The 20,017-nt window shown below is 42.2% G+C and overlaps 2 protein-coding genes across 11 annotated transcripts in view; both read left to right on the top strand.

The window, feature by feature from the left end:
- The window catches only part of LOC120044112 (methyltransferase-like protein 22), a 49,126-nt gene that overhangs the window by 17,230 nt on the left and 11,879 nt on the right, over positions 1 to 20,017 (top strand). The gene's annotated exons all lie outside the window — the stretch shown is intronic.
- mettl22 (methyltransferase like 22) overlaps positions 16,918 to 20,017 on the top strand; it is a 45,722-nt gene continuing 42,622 nt past the window's right edge. For 5 of the 10 annotated variants that reach the window (XM_038986885.1, XM_038986912.1, XM_038986904.1 and 2 more), the window contains exon 1: positions 17,023 to 17,372. The gene's annotated coding sequence lies outside the window, so the exon portion shown is untranslated. The other 5 variants (XR_005476001.1, XR_005475999.1, XR_005476000.1 and 2 more) reach the window with 3 other exon arrangements.

Here is a 20,017-nt window from a genome sequence, read left to right as displayed (position 1 = left end):
CAGAGGACTACACTAGACATGTTATAACCCTGGTAGTATCATGCTCTACCAGCTGAGATACAGAGGACTACACTATACATGTTATAACCCTGGTAGTATACCATGCTCACCAGCTGAGCTACAGAGGACTACACTATACATGTTATAACCCTGGTAGTACCATGCTCTACCAGCTGAGATACAGAGGACTACACTATACATTTATAACCTGGTAGTACCATGCTCTACCAGCTGAGATACAGAGGACTACACTATACATGTTATAACCCTGGTTATCATGCTCTACCAGCTGAGATACAGAGGACTACACTATACATGTTATAACCCTGGTAGTACATGCTCTACCAGCTGAAGTACAGAGGACTACACTATACATGTATAACCCTGGTAGTACCATGCTCTACCAGCTGAGATACAGAGGACTACACTATACATGTTATAACCCTGGTAGTACCATGCTCTACCAGCTGAGATACAGAGGACTACACTATACATGTTATAACCCTGGTAGTACCATGCTCTACGAGCTGAGCTACAGCGGACTACCTATACATGTTATAACCCTGGTAGTACCATGCTCTACCAGCTGAGATACAGAGGACTACACTATACATTGTTATACCCGTGGTAGTACCATGCTCTACCAGCTGAGATACAGAGAGCTACACTATACATGTTATAACCCTGGAGTATCATGCTCTACCAGCTCAAGAGACCAGAGGGACTACACTATACATACAGTTTATAACCCTGGTAGTACCATGCTCTACCAGCTGAGATACAGAGGACTACACTATACATGTTATAACCCTGGTAGTACCATGCTCTACCAGCTGAGATACAGAGGACTACACTATACATGTTATAACCCTGGTAGTATCATGCTCTACCAGCTGAGATACAGAGACTACACTATACATGTTTAAACCTGGTAGTACCATGCTCTACCATCTGAGATACAGAGGACTACACTATACATGTTATAACCCTGGTAGTACCATGCTCGACCAGCTGCGATACAGAGGGGACTATAACATGTTATTAACCCTGGTATTACCATGCTCTACCAGCTGAGATACAGAGGACTACACTAGACATGTTATAACCCTGGTAGTACCATGCTCTCACCAGCCTGAGATACAGAGGACTACCACTATACATGTTATAACACTGGTAGTACCATGCTCTACCAGCTGAGCTACAGAGGACTACACTATACATGTTATAACCCTGTAGTACCATGCTCTACCAGCTGAGATACAGAGGACTACACTATACATGGTTATAACCCTGGTAGTACCATGCTCTACCAGCTGAGCTACAGAGGACTACACTATACATGTTATAACCCTGGTAGTACCATGCTCTACCAGCTGAGATACAGAGGACTACACTATACATGTTATAACCCTGGTAGTATCATGCTCTACCAGCTGAGATACAGAGGACTATACTATACATGTTATAACCCTGGTAGTACCATGCTCTACCAGCTGAGATACAGAGGACTATACATGTTATAACCCTGGTAGTACCATGCTCTACCAGCTGAGCTACAGAGGACTATACATGTTATAACCCTGGTAGTACCATGCTCTACCAGCTGAGATACAGAGGACTACACTATACATGTTATAACCCTGGTAGTATCATGCTCTACCAGCTGAGATACAGAGGACTACACTATACATGTTATAACCCTGGTAGTACCATGCTCTACCAGCTGAGATACAGAGGACTACACTATACATGTTATAACCCTGGTAGTACCATGCTCTACCAGCTGAGATACAGAGGACTACACTATACATGTTATAACCCTGGTAGTATCATGCTCTACCAGCTGAGATACAGAGGACTACACTATACATGTTATAACCCTGGTAGTACCATGCTCTACCAGCTGAGATACAGAGGACTACACTATACATGTTATAACCCTGGTAGTACCATGCTCTACCAGCTGAGATACAGAGGACTACACTATACATGTTATAACCCTGGTAGTACCATGCTCTACCAGCTGAGATAGAGGACTACACTATACATGTTATAACCCTGGTAGTACCATGCTCTACCAGCTGAGATACAGAGGACTACACTATACATGTTATAACCCTGGTAGTACCATGCTCTACCAGCTGAGCTACAGAGGACTATACATGTTATAACCCTGGTAGTACCATGCTCTACCAGCTGAGATACAGAGGACTACACTATACATGTTATAACCCTGGTAGTATCATGCTCTACCAGCTGAGATACAGAGGACTACACTATACATGTTATAACCCTGGTAGTATCATGCTCTACCAGCTGAGATACAGAGGACTACACTATACATGTTATAACCCTGGTAGTACCATGCTCTACCAGCTGAAATACAGAGGACTACACTATACATGTTATAAACCCTGGTAGTACCATGCTCTAACCAGCTGAGATACAGAGGACTACACTATACATGTTATAACCCTGGTAGTACCATGCTCTACCAGCTGAGATACAGAGGACTACACTATACATGTTATAACCCTGGTAGTATCATGCTCTACCAGCTGAGATACAGAGGACTACACTATACATGTTATAACCCTGGTAGTACCATGCTCTACCAGCTGAGATACAGAGGACTACACTATACATGTTATAACCCTGGTAGTACCATGCTCTACCAGCTGAGATACAGAGGACTACTACTATACATGTTATAACCCTGGTAGTACCATGCTCTACCAGCTGAGCTACAGAGGACTACACTATACATGTTATAACCCTGGTAGTACCATGCTCTACCAGCTGAGATACAGAGGACTACACTATACATGTTATAACCCTGGTAGTATCATGCTCTACCAGCTGAGATACAGAGGACTATACATGTTATACTTAGTACATCTCTACCAGCTGAGATACAGAGGACTACACTTACATGTTATAACCTGGTAGTACCATGCTCTACCAGCTGAGATACAGAGGACTACACTATACATGTTATAACCCTGGTAGTACCATGCTCTACCAGCTGAGATCAGAGGACTACACTATACAGTTATACCCTGGTAGTATCATGCTCTACAGCCTGAGATACAGAGGACTTACACTATACTGTTATAACCCCGGGGGGGGGGGGGGGGGGGGGGGGGTAAGTACCGATTGCTCTACCAGCTTGAGCTACAGAGGACTACACTATACATGTTATAACCCTGGTAGTACCATGCTCTACCAGCTGAGCTACAGAGGACTACACTAATACATGTTATAAACCTGGTAGCTACCCAATGCTCTACCAGCTGAGATACAGAAGGACTACACTATACATGTTATAACCCTGGTAGTACCAATGCTCTACCAGCTGAGTCATACAGAGGACTATACATGTTATCAGACCCTGGTAGTACCATGCTTCTAACCAGCTGAGATACAGAGGACTACACTATACATGTATAACCCTGTATACCATGCTCTACCAGCTGAGATACAGAGGACTACACTAACATGTTATAACCCTGGTAGTACCATGCTCTACCAGCTGAGATACAGAGGACTACACTATACATGTTATAACCCTGGTATTACCATGCTCTACCAGCTGAGATACAGAGGACTACCCTATACATGCTATAACCCTGGTAGTACCATGCTCTACCAGCTGAGATACAGAGGACTACACTATACATGTTATAACCCTGGTAGTACCATGCTCTACCGAGCTGAGATACAGAGGACTACACTATACATGTTATAACCCTGGTAGTACCATGCTCTACCAGCTGAGATACAGAGGACTATACTATACATGTTATAAACCCTGGTAGTACCAATGCTCTACCAGCTGAGATACAGAGGACTACACTATACATGTTATAACCCTGGTAGTATCATGCTCTACCAGCTGAGATACAGAGGACTACACTATACATGTTATAACCCTGGTAGTACCATGCTCTACCAGCTGAGATACAGAGGACTACACTATACATGTTATAACCCTGGTAGTACCATGCTCTACCAGCTGAGATACAGAGGACTACACTATACATGTTATAACCCTGGTAGTACCATGCTCTACCAGCTGAGATACAGAGGACTATACATGTTATAACCCTGGTAGTACCATGCTCTACCAGCTGAGATACAGAGGACTACACTATACATGTTATAACCCTGGTAGTACCATGCTCTACCAGCTGAGATACATATGGTCACACTAAGCCACACAGGACCAGTATCTGACTTCCTGCTGAAAGAAAAGTAACATGCAGTGACTTACAGTTGCAGGTCCTCCATAGTCCTGAGTGTGAGCTGAGAGAGAGGTTGGAGTTGTTTTCCCTCTGAGCGACATCTATGAGGTACCAGTAGTCTGTCCCTATAGCCACCCCCAGCAACACAAAACTGGACACTCCACACACAGCTACAAACAGTGCCAGAGCTCCCAGAGTCAGCCTCACCATACCGAGAAGAGGACAGGAGAGATAAGAGAGAGAAACAGAGAGAGTGATAGACGTGGTGAGGCAAATAAGAGCCAGAAAGAAGGAGGTGTGCAGAGCATGAGGGAGTGAGAAAGAGAAATGAAGAGAAACACAGAGAGAGGGAGAGAGGAGGAGGACAAGAAGAGAGAGAGGGAGAGAGAGAAGGAGAGAGGGAAAGGGAGAGAAACACAGAGGGAGAGAGGAAGAGGACAAGAAGAGAGAGAGAGTGAGGGAAATGGAGGGAAACACAGAGAGAGGGTGAAAGTCAGAAGAGAGAGCGAGAGAGATGAAGATGAACATTGAAAAAGTCAATAATAATAATAATTGAAGCAAGAGAGAGAGAGAGAGAGAGAGAGGAGCAAAAAACCGAGAGGAACAGAGAGAGAGAGGAACAAAAAGAGTGAGAGGAACAGAGAGAGAGAGGAACAAAAACGGAGAGAGGAACAGAGAGAGAGAGAGGAACACAGAGAGAGAGAGGAACAGAGAGAGAGAGAGGAACAGAGAGAGAGATTAGGTGGGGGTGAGAGATCAGAGTGGCAAACACACACAGGGGAAGAGGGGGAATAAGAGAAATACAGGGGGTGAAAGATAAAGAGCTGGAGAGCTCAAGGAAAGAGATGGAGAGCTGTTGTGGACTGTCTCTATGTCAGAGTGTGTATCTGCCATCTGTGGAGTGGAGGTGTGTCTCTGTGTCCTGGTCTGGTACTGAAGTAGTCTACCTACCACAGGGTTTCCCAAACTCAGTCCTTGGGCCCCTCCTCTGTGCACGTTCAGGTTTTTCCCCTAGCACCACACAGCTGATTTAAATAATCAAAGGTTGATGATGAGTTGGTTCTTTTAATCAGCTGTGTCGTGCTAGGGCAAACATATAAACTTGCACCCAGGGGGGTACAGAACCAAGAGGGGCCCAGGACCCAGGGGGTGTGGGGTACAGGACCAAGAGGGGCCCAGGACCCAGAGGGTGGCCCAGGAACAAGTTTGGAAAACCCTGCCCTACCAGACAGTCTATCAGTAGGGTGTAGTACCGTCCTGGGCCAGATGAGGGTAGCGTGGGACAGACATTGGGCATTTTGAATGTTTGTTATGATCTCTGTGTATGTATCAGTAGTATCAGTATCAGTAGTATCAGTAGTATCAGTAGTATCAGTAGTATCAGTAGTAGTATCAGTAGTAGTATCAGTAGTAGTATCAGTAGTATCAGTAGTAACACTAGTATCAATAGTAGTATCAGTAGTAGTATCAGTATCAGTAGTATCAGTAGTATCAGTAGTAACACTAGTATCAGTAGCATCAGTAGTATCAATAGTGGTATCAGTAGCAGTAGTAACAGTAGTAGTATTAGTAGCATCTGTCATTGTATCAGTAGTAGTAACAGTATTATTATTAGTAGTATCATTAGCATCAGTATTTTCAGTTGCATCAGTAGTAGCATCAGTATCATCAGTAGTAGTATCAGTAGCATCAGTATCATCAGTGGTAGTATCAGTAGTATCAGTAGCATCAGTATCATCAGTATCAGTATCAGTAGTATCGGTAGCATCAGTGGTAGTATCAGTAGTATCATTAATATCAATAACATCAGTAATATCAGTATCAGAAGTATCACTAGTTTCAGTAGTATCAATATCAGTAGTATCAGTAGTAGTATCAGTAGTATCAGTATTATCTCTAGTATCAGTATTATCATTATCAGTATCAGTAGTATCAGTAGTAACACTAGCATCAGTAGTGTCAGTATTAGTAGTAGTATGAGTATCAGTAGTATCAGTAACATCAGCAGTAGTATCAGTAGTATTATTAGTTTCAGTAGCATCAGTAGTAGCATCAGTAGTATCAGTATAAGTATCAGTAGTATCAGTATAAGTATCAGTAGTATCAGTATCAGTAGTATTATTAGTTTCAGTAGCATCAGTAGTAGCATCAGTAGCATCAGTAGCATCAGTTGCATCAGTAGTGTATCAGTAGTAGCATCAGTAGTAGTATCAGTAGTAGTATCAGTAGTATCAGTAATAGTATCAGTAGTATCAGTATCAGTAGTATTATTAGTTTCAGTAGCATCAGTAGTAGCATCAGTAGCATCAGTTGCATCAGTTGCATCAGTAGCATCAGTAGTAGTATCAGTAGTAGTATCAGTAGTAGTATCAGTAGTATCAGTAGCATCAGTAGTGGTATCAGTAGTAGTATCAGTAGTAGTATCAGTAGTATCAGTAGCATCAGTAGCATCAGTTGCATCAGTAGCATCAGTAGTGGTATCAGTAGTAGTATCAGTAGTAGTATCAGTAGTATCAGTAGCATCAGTAGTGGTATCAGTAGTAGTATCAGTAGTAGTATCAGTAGTATCAGTAGCATCAGTAGCATCAGTAGCATCAGTTGCATCAGTAGCATCAGTAGTGGTATCAGTAGTAGTATCAGTAGTATCAGTAGTAGCATCAGTAGTAGTATCAGTAGTAGTATCAGTAGTATCAGTAGCATCAGTAGTGTATCAGTAGTAGTATCAGTAGTAGTATCAGTTGTAGTATCAGTAGTATCAGTTGTAGTAGTATCCCTAGGAGGGGTGCATCCCTTGAGTGGGTTGAGACACTGACGTGATCTTCCTGTCTGGGTTGGTGCCTCCCCTTGGGTTGTGCCGTGGGGGAGATCTTTATTGGCTATACTCAGCCTTGTCTCAGGATGGTAAGTAGGTGGTTGAAGATTTCCCTCTAGTGGTGTGGGGGCTGTGCTTTGGCAAAGAGGGTGGGGTTATATCCTGCCTGTTTGGCCATGTCCGGGGGTATCGTCGGACGGGGCCACAGTGTCTCCCGATCCCTCGTGTCTCAGCCTCCAGTATTTATGCTGCAGTAGTTTATGTGTCGGGGGGCTAGGGTCAGTCTGTTATATCTGGAGTATTTCTCCTGTCTTATCCGGTGTCCTGTGTGAATTTAAGTATGCTCTCTCTAATTCTCTCTTTTTCTCTCTTTTTTTCTTTCTTTCTCTCTTTCTCTCTTTCTTTCTCTCTCTCGGAGGACCTGAGCCCTAGGACCATCTCTCAGGACTACCTGCCTGATGACTCCTTGCTGTCCCCAGTCCACCTGGTCATGCTGCTGCTCCAGTTTCAACTGTTCTGCCTGCGGCCATGGAACCCTGACCTGTGCTACCTGTCTCAGACCTGCTGTTTTCAACTCTCTAGAGACTGCAGGAGCGGTAGAGATACTCTTAATGATCGGCTATGAAAAGCCAACTGACATTTACTCCTGAGGTGCTGACCTTTTGCACCCTCGACAACCACTGTGATTATTATTATTTGATCATGCTGGTCATCTATGAACATTTGAACATCTTGGCCATGTTCTGTTATAATCTCCACCCTGCACAGCCAGAAGAGGACTGGCCACCCCTCATAGCCTGGTTCCTCTCTAGGTTTCTTCCTAGGTTCTGGCCTTTCTAGGAAGTTTTTCCCAGCCACCGTGCTTCTACACCTGCATTGCTTGCTGTTTGGGGTTTTAGGTTTCTGTACAGCACTTTGTGACATCAGCTGATGTAAGAAGGGATATATAAATACATTTCATTGATTGATAGTATCAGTAGTATCAGTAACATCAGTAGTAGTGTCAATAGTTTCAGTTGTAGCATCAGTAGTATCAATAGTAGTATCAGTAGTACCAGTATCATCAGTAGATGTATCAGTATCATCAGTAGTAGTATCAGTATTATCAGTATCATCAGTAGATGTATCAGTATCATCAGTAGTAGTATCAGTATTATCAGTAGTATCAGTAGAAGTATCAGTAGTATCAGTATCATCAGTAGTAGTATCAGTAGAAGTATCAGTAGTATCAGTAGTATCAGTAGTACCACTAGAAGTATCAGTCGAATCAGTAGTATCAGTAGACATATCAGTAGTATCAGTAGAATCAGTAGTATCAGTAGTATCACTGGTAGTATCAGTAGTATCAGTAGAATCAGTAGTATCAGTAGAAGTATCAGTAGTATCAGTAGAAGTATCAGTAGTATCAGTAGAATCAGTAGTATCACTAGTATCAGTAGTACCACTAGTATCAGTAGAAGTATCAGTCGTATCACTAGTATCAGTAGTACCACTCGTACCACTAGTAGTATCAGTACCATCAATTGTAGTAGCAGTAGTTTCAGTAGCATTAGTAGGTAGCACCAGTAGTAGCATCAGTAGTAGTATCAATAGCATCAGTAGTAACAGTAGTGTCAGTAGCATCAGTACTTGTATCAGTAGTAGTATCAGAAGAATCAGTAGTTTCAGGATCAGTAGTAGTATAGCATCAGTAGTATCAGTAATAGCAGTAGCATCACTAGTAATATCAGTAATATCAGTAGTAGCATTAGTAGCATCAGTAGTTTCAGGATCAGTAGTAGTATAGCATCAGTAGCATCAGTAGTAGTATCAGTAGCATTACTAGTAGTATCAATAATATCAGTAGTAGCATGAGTAGAATTAGTAGCATCAATAGTAACAGTAGCATAAGTAGTAGTATAGCATCAGTAGTATCAGTAGTAGTATCAGTAATATCAGTAGTAGCATCAGTAGTAGTATCAGTAGCATTACTAGTAGTATCAATAGCATCAGTGGTAGTATCAGTAGTTTCAGTATCAGTAGTAGTATAGCATCAGTAGCATCAGTAGTAGTATCAGAAATATCAGTAGCCTAAGTAGTATCAATAGTATCAGTAGTAGCATGAGTAGAATTAGTAGCATCAATAGTAACAGTAGCATAAGTAGTAGTATCAATAGTATCAGTAGTATCAGCAGCATTAGTAGTAGTATCAGTATCATCAGTAGTAGTATCATTAGCATCAGTAGTAGTACCAGTAGCATCAGTAGTATCAGCAGCATTAGTAGTAGTATCAGTATCATCAGTAGTAGTATCATTAGCATCAGTAGTAGTATCAGTAGCATCAGTAGTATCAGAAGCATTAGTAGTAGTATCAGTATCATCAGTAGTAGTATCATTAGCATCAGTAGTAGTATCAGTAGCATCAGTAGTATCAGCAGCATTAGTAGTAGTATCAGTATCATCAGTAGTAGTATCATTAGCATCAGTGGTAGTATCAGTAGCATCAGTAGTAGTATCATTAGCATCAGTGGTAGTATCAGTAGCATCAGTAGTAGTATCATTAGCATCAGTGGTAGTATCAGTAGCATCAGTAGTATCAGTAGCATCAGTAGCATCAGTAGTAGTCATGTAGCAGTCATGAAGGGGGGAGGACAAAACCTATTCCCCCTCAGGAGACTGAAAAGATTTGGCATGGGTCTTCAGATCCTCAAAAGATTTTACAGCTGCACCATCGAGAGCATCCTGACGGGTTGCATCACCGCCTGGTATGGCAACTGCTCGGCCTCCGACCGCAAGGCACTCCAGAGGGTAGTGCGTATGGCCTAGTACATTACCGGGGCCAAGCTTCCTGCCATTCAGGACCTCTACACCAGGTAGTGTCAGAGGAAGGCCCTAAAAATCGTCCAAGACTCCAGCCAGCCTAGTCATAGACTGTTCTCTCTGCTACCGCACGGCAAGCGGTACCGGAGCGCCAAGTCTAGGGCCAAGAGGCTTCTAAACAGCTTCTACCCACAAGCCATAAGACTCCTGCACAACTAATCAAATGTCTACCCAGACTATTTTCACCCCCCCCCCCCCCCCCACGCTGCTACTACTCTCTGTTATTATCTATGCATAGCCACTTTAACAACCCTACCTGCATGTACATAATTATCTCAATTACCTCGACACCGGTGCCCCCGCACATTGACTCTGTACCGGTACCCCCCTGTATATAGCCCCACTATTGTTATTTACTGCTGCTCTTTAATTACATGTTTTTCTTATCTCTTACTTTAAAAAAATATATATATTAATAAATATTTTGCTGTGTGCCATGGAGTTTTGATTGGGTAGCACTGGTGGTCCTATAAAAAACATTTACCAATATAATACACCGGATACCTACATTCTATTTGTGCTGTTGGGACCAGGCAAAGTTAATACGTTTGTATCGGCTGTTATTACATGTGTTACATTTGAGCGGCTCGCATCGTGAGCAAAGTCGATACATTATATAATTTCATCTCACCTGTGAGAGTAAATAGGAAATTCAGCAACTCTTGGAGACAGTGGACGTCTATAAAAGTGTTTTCTTTATTGGTAAAACCAAAGTGTTTCTGCCTTATAGAGCTCCAGGTGTCATAATACCCATAAAACCTAGCAGTCAAACAGGGAAATGGTTCCAATCGTTTTTCCACCATTCATTTTTGTCAAAGGGGATTTTAGATAGAGTTAAAATAAGGGCTGTGTTTCGTGTAGGCTTACCCTGGCGTGACGTTTTGATAACCGTGTAAATCTCTCTCGGACAAGGTGACTTTTATCAATATATTCCTCTCTATTTACTCTCAGATTCGAAAAGGCTAATTAGCATCAACGTAGACATCTTGCAAGACTACAAATCCCTGCAAGCTCCTGCATGTCATCTCTAGCTGACACCTTTGCTAACAGGTATTGTGCCAATTTCAAACGTGCACAACACAGTTCACAGAATTGTCAATTTAAAGAGATTTAGCCAATTTATTCATTCCTACATTTAGCTAACATTAGATAGTTCATCCAGACATTTTTACCTTTACCTCGATTCGGCAGTCTTGTCCAGAGGAAAATCAAATCAAATGCGCCGAATACAACAGGTGTAGGTAGACCTTACCATGAAATGCTTACTTAAAAGCCCTTAACCCACAACACGTAGTAAGAAAATATTTGCTAAATAAACTAAATGAATCAAAAGTAACACAATAACGAGGCTCTATACAAGGAGTACCGGTACCGAGTCAATGTGCGGGGTGCGGGGGTGCAGGTTAGTCGAGGTCATTGAGGTAATATGTACATTTAGGTGGGGGTAAAGTGACTATTCATAGATCATTTAACAGCGAGTAGCAGAGAGAACAGTCTATGACTTGGGTGGCTGGAGGCTTTGACAATTTTTAGGGTCTTCCTCTGACACCGCCTGGTTTAGAGGTCCTGGATGGCAGGAAGCTTGGCCCCAGTGATGTAATGGGCCGTATTCACTATCCTCTGTAGCGCCTTGCGTTCAGATGTCGCGCGGTTACCATACCCGGTGGTGATGTAACCAGTCAGGATGCTCTTGATGGTGCATCATCATGGCATTTTGTAGTTCTTTATGATAGGCACATTAGCAGCTAATTAGCGTTTCATTTTTGGTGGGGGGGGGGTAAATACAGGCTAATATATTGATTATAAAAAAATTACACAGTTATCAAAACGTCACACCAGGGTAATCCTACACAAAACACCAGCCCTTATTTTAAGAGTTTCTAAAATCCTCGATGAGAAAAATGAATGGCGCAAAAACAATTGGAACCACTTTTCTGTTTCGAACGCTAAGTTTTGTGGGTATTATGACCCGTACTGTGGTACTCTATATGACAGAGACTACCGAAGGTGGATTTATGGTTTTACCATAGAGAAGGATAGAGTCCTCTAGTGAACAAAAGGCTGTGTTAGTATGGGCAGCGACATTGAAGACTTCAAGTGTTAATGTAGTCAACTGGTCAGTACAGGTGCATCAAAGCAGGGACCGAGAGACTGAAAAACAGCTTCTATCTCAAGGCCATCAGACTGTTAAACAGCCACCACTAACATTGAGTGGCTGCTGCCAACATACTGACTCAACTCCAGCCACTTTAATAATGGAAAAATGTATGTAAAAAATGTATCACTAGCCACTTTAAACAATGCCACCTAATATAATGTTTACATACCCTACATTACTCATCCCACATGTATACACTGTACTCTATACCATCTACTGCACCTTGCCATCTTTATGTAATACATGTATCACTAGCCACTTTAAACAATGACACTTTTATGTTTACATACCCTACATTACTCATCTTATACTGTATGTATATACTGTACTCGATACAATCTACTGCATCTTGCCTATGCCGTTCTGTACCATCACTCATTCATATATCTTTATGTACATATTCTTTATCCCTTTACACTTGTGTGTGTATAAGGTAGTTGTTGTGGAATTGTTAGGTTAGATTACTTGTTAGATATTACTGCATTGTCGGAACTAGAAGCACAAGCATTTCGCTACACTCGCATTAACATCTGCTAACCATGTGTATGTGACAAATAAAATTTGATTTGATTTGATTTTGATTTGGGTGGGAACATCCAACTTCATTGGCTGATCCATCCTGGTGACCCTGTTGGAGTCATGTCCAACCCAGTCATCAGAAAGGATCAGAAAGGATCAGCCAATCGTGAAGAAGAAATTGACTACTTCAAAATGGAGATTGCCTCAATGGCACTGTGCATGTTCTCTATCTCTATGTAGCTGGGTTGACATGCTCTGTGCTCTCACAAGCACAGATAAAAATTAGTCCTCTATCTATCTCAATGGAACTGCCCATGCTGTCACAGACGCTATAACAGCACAGCCTCAAAGATAAGTCCTGGGTTAACTGCCTTGTTCAAGTGCAGAACGACATATTTTTAACCTTGTCAGCTCGGGGATTCAATCTAGCAACCTGGGGTTACTGGCCCAATGTTCTAACCACTAGGCTACCTGCCGCCCCTCTATGCAGCTGCCCATTCTGTCACAGACGCTATAATGGCACAGACAAATCTCTATGGGTCTTACAAATATGTATTTTTGAATGACTCTTTACTGACTCAAGAGTCATGATTCGTTTTTTCTGAGTGACTCGTTCATTTTAGCCATTAATTTGACCTGCTAGTGCTGGCTGCAATGAGTCCTACAGCAGGATTAATACGCGCTCCTCTGGCTCAGAGGCTCCAAAGACGTGCTCTGACCATCAACTGTCTGTCATATGTGTGCAGGAATATACACAGAACAAAAGTACAAACGCAACATGTAAAATGTTGGTCCCATGTTTCATGAGCTGAAATAAAAGATCCTAGAAATCCCACAAAAAAACGTATTCCTCTCAAATTTGCTGCACACATTTGTTTGCATTTCTCCTTTGCCAAGATAATCCATCCACCTGACAGGTGTAGCATATCAAGAAGTGTATTAAACAGCATGATCATTACACAGGTGCACCTTGTGCTGGGGACAGTAAAAGGCCACTCAAATATGCGCAGTTTTGTCACACAACACAATGCCACAGATGTCTCAAGTTTTGAGGGAGCGTGAAATTGACAGGCCAACTGCAGAAATGTCCACCAGAACTGTTGCCAGAGAATGTAATGTTAATTTCTCTACCGTAAGCCACCTCCAATGTAATTTTTGAGAATTTGGCAGTACGTCCATCCAGCCTCAGAACCGCAGACCCCGTGTAACCCCGGCAACCCAGGAACTCCACACTGGGCTTCTTCACCAAATTGATTCTGTGTTTCTCTGACACATGGCTGGACAGTACCATCTCTCAAATTGATTATATGTTTCTCTGACACATGGCTGGAAAGTACCATTTCTGAAATTGATTATATGTTTCTCTGACACATGGCTGGAAAGTACCATCTCTCAAATTGATTATATGTTTCTCTGACACATGGCTGGAAAGTACCATTTCTGAAATTGATTATATGTTTCTCTGACACATGGCTGGAAAGTACCATTTCTGAAATTGATTATATGTTTCTCTGACACATGGCTGGAAAGTACCATCTCTCAAATTGATTATATGTTTCTCTGACACATGGCTGGAAAGTACCATTTCTGAAATTGATTATATGTTTCTCTGACACATGGCTGGAAAGTACCATCTCTCAAATTGATTATATGTTTCTCTGACACATGGCTGGACAGTACCATCTCTCAAATTGATTATATGTTTCTCTGACACATGGCTGGAAAGTACCATTTCTGAAATTGATTATATGTTTCTCTGACACATGGCTGGAAAGTACCATCTCTCAAATTGATTATATGTTTCTCTGACACATGGCTGGACAGTACCATCTCTCAAATTGATTATATGCTTCTCTGAGACAAGATGTACCCAGCGCTGGAGGAGGCATGCTACATACCAGCCAATCAGAATGACCATTACCCAGTGCTGGAGGAGGCATGCTACATACCAGCCAATCAGAATGACTTTTACCCAGCATTGGAGGAGGCATGCTACATACCAGCCAATCAGAATGACTTTTACCCAGCCCTGGAGGAGGCATGCTACATACCAGCCAATCAGAATGACTTTTACCCAGCCCTGGAGGAGGCATGCTACATACCAGCCAATCAGAATGACTATTACCCAGCATTGGAGGAGGCATGCTACATACCAACCAATCAGAATGACTATTACCCAGCATTGGAGGAGGCATGCTACATACCAGCCAATCAGAATGACTATTACCCAGCATTGGAGGAGGCATGCTACATACCAGCCAATCAGAATTACTATTACCCAGCGCTGGAGGAGGCATGCTACATACCAGCCAATCAGAATTACTATTACCCAGCGCTGGAGGAGGCATGCTACATACCAGCCAATCAGAATGACTATTACCCCGCATTGGAGAAACCTTTCTCTAAATGTTTAGATCTTCAATGTAATGAAACTGTTTTGATTGGTGGTTTTAACACAACCACTCAAGTCAAAGACAAACCGTTATTAAAGTTTTCATTTATGTTTTGAAGGGGGTTTGATTTGCTTCAGCTGATAACATAGCCCACTAGAGTACGTAACTCCACTCAAACCATCATAGATTTTATCTTGGTGTCTGATAAATCTAGGATTTGGTGTCATTCCCAATGGGATTAGTGACCATTCAATAATTTACTAAACAAGAAAAGTTTTGTTAAAAAAGAAGCTCTTTAACTCAACACAATAACTGTTAGATCTCTGAAACAATATAGCAAAGATACATGTATTGATCATTGACTAAAGTTCATCAGGACCAGGGGCTTACAGCGCCTTCAGAAAGTATTCACACACCTTGGCTTGGCTTCCCCCACATTCTGTTGTGTTACAGCCTGAAATTAACCCCATAAAGTCAAAGTGGAATTCTGTTTTTAGACATTTTTACAAATTAGTTTAATTAAAATCTGAAATGTCTTGAGTCAATAAGTATTCAACATATTGTTATGGCAAGCCTAAATAAGTTCAGGAGTAAAAATGTGCTTAACAAGTTCAATAAAGAGTTGCATGGACTCACTCTGTGTTCAACATGATTTTTGAATGATTACCTCATCTCTGTACCTCATACATACAAGTATCTGTAAGGTCCCTCAGTCCAGCAGGGAATTTTAACACCGGATTCAACCACAAAGACCAGGGAGGTTTTCCAATGCCTCGCAAAGAAGGGCTCCTATTGGTTGATCTGTCAACAACAACAAAAAATACATTGAATATCCCTTTGAGCATGGTGAAGTTATTAATTCCACTTTGAATGGTGAATCAATACACCCAGACACTACAAAGATACAGGCGTCCTTCCTAACTCAGTTTTCGGAGAGGAAGGAAACCACTCAGGGATTTCACTATGAGGCCAATGGTGACTTTAGAACAGTTACAGAGTTGAATGGCTGTGATAGGAGAAAACTGAGGATCAACAACATTGTAGTTTCTCCACAATACTAACCTAAATGACAGAGTGAAAAAAAGGAAGCCTTTACAGAATAAAAATATTCCAAAACATACATCCTGTTTGTGATAAAGCACCATAGTAAAACTGCAAAGAAATGATCAAAGAAATATCACATTTACATAAGTATTCAGACCCTTAACTCACTACTTTATTGAAACACCTTTGACAGCGATTACAGCATCGAGTCTTCTTGGGTTTGATGCTACAAGCTTGGCACACCTGTATTTGGGGAGTTTCTCCCATTCTTCTCTGCAGATCCTCTCAAGCTCTGTCAGGTTGAATGGGGAGGGTTGCTGTACAGCTATTTTCAGGTCTCTCCAGAGATGTTCGATCGGGCTCTGGCTGGGCCACTCAAGAACATACAGAGACTTGTCCCGAAGCCACTCCTGCATTGTCTTGGCTGTGTGCTTAGGATCGTTGTCCTGTTGGAAGATGAACCTTCGCAGCAGTCTGAGGTCCCGAGCGCTCTGGAGCAGGTTTTCATCAAGGATCTCTCTGTACTTTGCTACGTGCATCTTTCCCTCAATCCTGACTAGTCTCCCAGTCCCTGCCACTGAAAAACATCCCCACAGCATTATGCTGCCACCACCATGCTTGTACTGGAATAATGTTTAACGTTTCAAAGTGTTCAACACATTATGTTCATTTAATCAGAGTTTTAGAAATGTAATTATTTGAGTGAGGAAAAGTTCCTACAACACACACATGTAGATATTTAATCACAATCTAATTTGAATTCTAATCCAAATGCAATTTAAGTCCTTTCGGAGCAGTGTTGTGGTTTACATTGAGTTATTTCTAGATGCGTAGCACGCGGAACGTTTTGGATGGCTTTTGTTTCCTTTGTTGGTGGGTGAAATAATAATGCTGCACCGTATGTATTCTGTACATCCAGTGTTCTTTCTGTACGACTTGGAAGCTGACATTTGAGACAATCTGCGAATCTGTGCGTCGTTGTAAGCTCAGAATGAATTAAATACGAGGTTTATGTTATTAGACTGTACTGAATGTCATGTGTTGGAAGTGTTTCATTTAAATGTGCCCATTTAAATGTCCCTCGTTAGCTAGCGTCGTTGTAGTCTGCCCCTGGACCTTGCCAGTCATTCATTATCAAAGTAGCTAGCATCAAGCTAGCTCATGGTAGTTGTTTCTAGCAGGTTCCCTCCCGCCCATTCAGTTACGTTTGTCAGAAGTTCCCACCGTAGAGAAGGCTAGTTTATTTGGCTAACCAAATGAATACATGTTTACCAGACACACGTCTTTGCAGCATTTTCATTGACAGCTTATGGCTAGCAAGTTAGCTAACTACCACTGGAAAGGTGAGTGACCGCTAACAGTTATAAGTAACGTTGGCTGCTAACTGCAGGGCATAACAACATACATTTGAGCCACACAGACTAAGAAGATTGTGTTTACGAACCATTTATTATGTCTCTTGTTGACATAATGCATACAGGGTCGTCAACACACTCTCCTTAGTCGGTAGCTATGGCGACGTAAATTGGTGCTTTTCCAGCTATTAGGCGTCTTGCTGCCACAACAGTATACTATGATGCTGGAGAGGGCACTTTGCTGAGCCGCAGATTGCCTCTGGCTGAGGGCTGGGGAATCCATTTAGCTGTTGGTCTTGTCTTTAAGTTCTGTGTTCCGGGACAGGCTGTATTTCACCTGTCTAACAGATAACAGGGATGTATTTCACCTGTCTAACAGATAACAGGGCTGTATTTCACCTGTCTAACAGAGACAGGGTGTATTTCACCTGTCTAACAGATAGCAGGGCTGTGTTTCACCTGTCTAACAGATAACAGGGCTGTATTTCACCTGTCTAACAGATAACAGGGCTGTATTTCACCTGTCTAACAGATAACAGGGCTGTATTTCACCTGTCTAACAGATAACAGGGCTGTGTTTCACCTGTCTAACAGATAACAGGGCTGTGTTTCACCTGTCTAACAGATAACAGAGACAGGCTGTATTTCACCTGTCTAACAGATAACAGAGACAGGCTGTATTTCACCTGTCTAACAGATAGCAGGGCTGTATTTCACCTGTCTAACAGATAGCAGGGCTGTGTTTCACCTGTCTAACAGATAGCAGGGCTGTGTTTCACCTGTCTAACAGATAACAGGGCTGTATTTCACCTGTCTAACAGATAGCAGGGCTGTATTTCACCTGTCTAACAGATAACAGAGACAGGCTGTATTTCACCTGTCTAACAGATAACAGGGCTGTATTTCACCTGTCTAACAGATAACAGATAGCAGGGCTGTATTTCACCTGTCTAACAGATAGCAGGGCTGTATTTCACCTGTCTAACAGATAGCAGGGCTGTATTTCACCTGTCTAACAGATAACAGATAACAGGGCTGTATTTCACCTGTCTAACAGATAGCAGGGCTGTATTTCACCTGTCTAACAGATAGCAGGGCTGTATTTCACCTGTCTAACAGATAGCAGGGCTGTATTTCACCTGTCTAACAGATAACAGATAACAGGGCTGTATTTCACCTGTCTAACAGATAGCAGGGCTGTATTTCACCTGTCTAACAGATAACAGGGCTGTATTTCACCTGTCTAACAGATAGCAGGGCTGTATTTCACCTGTCTAACAGATAACAGAGACAGGCTGTATTTCACCTGTCTAACAGATAGCAGGGCTGTGTTTCACCTGTCTAACAGATAACAGGGCTGTATTTCACCTGTCTAACAGATAACAGGGTGTATTTCACCTGTCTAACAGATAGCAGGGCTGTGTTTCACCTGTCTAACAGATAACAGGGCCCTATTTCACCTGTCTAACAGATAACAGATAACAGGGCTGTATTTCACCTGTCTAACAGATAGCAGGGCTGTGTTTCACCTGTCTAACAGATAACAGGGCTGTGTTTCACCTGTCTAACAGATAACAGAGACAGGCTGTATTTCACCTGTCTAACAGATAGCAGGGCTGTGTTTCACCTGTCTAACAGATAACAGGGCTGTATTTCACCTGTCTAACAGATAGCAGGGCTGTATTTCACCTGTCTAACAGATAACAGGGCTGTATTTCACCTGTCTAACAGATAGCAGGGCTGTGTTTCACCTGTCTAACAGATAACAGGGCTGTGTTTCACCTGTCTAACAGATAGCAGGGCTGTATTTCACCTGTCTAACAGATAACAGAGACAGGCTGTATTTCACCTGTCTAACAGATAGCAGGGCTGTGTTTCACCTGTCTAACAGATAGCAGGGCTGTATTTCACCTGTCTAACAGATAACAGGGCTGTGTTTCACCTGTCTAACAGATAACAGGGCTGTGTTTCACCTGTCTAACAGATAACAGAGACAGGCTGTATTTCACCTGTCTAACAGATAACAGAGACAGGCTGTATTTCACCTGTCTAACAGATAACAGAGACAGGCTGTATTTCACCTGTCTAACAGATAACAGATAACAGGGCTGTGTTTCACCTGTCTAACAGATAACAGGGCTGTGTTTCACCTGTCTAACAGATAACAGAGACAGGCTGTATTTCACCTGTCTAACAGATAACAGATAGCAGGGCTGTATTTCACCTGTCTAACAGATAGCAGGGCTGTGTTTCACCTGTCTAACAGATAACAGGGCTGTATTTCACCTGTCTAACAGATAGCAGGGCTGTATTTCACCTGTCTAACAGATAGCAGGGCTGTATTTCACCTGTCTAACAGATAACAGGGCTGTGTTTCACCTGTCTAACAGATAACAGGGCTGTGTTTCACCTGTCTAACAGATAACAGAGACAGGCTGTATTTCACCTGTCTAACAGATAGCAGGGCTGTATTTCACCTGTCTAACAGATAACAGAGACAGGCTGTATTTCACCTGTCTAACAGATAGCAGGGCTGTGTTTCACCTGTCTAACAGATAACAGGGCTGTATTTCACCTGTCTAACAGATAACAGGGCTGTATTTCACCTGTCTAACAGATAACAGAGACAGGCT

The sequence above is a fragment of the Salvelinus namaycush genome, chromosome 3, assembly GCF_016432855.1.
Source record: "Salvelinus namaycush isolate Seneca chromosome 3, SaNama_1.0, whole genome shotgun sequence".
NCBI lineage: Eukaryota > Metazoa > Chordata > Actinopteri > Salmoniformes > Salmonidae > Salvelinus > Salvelinus namaycush.
Note: the sequence above shows the minus strand (reverse complement) of the source record. Positions and strands in the feature narration are given on the sequence as shown.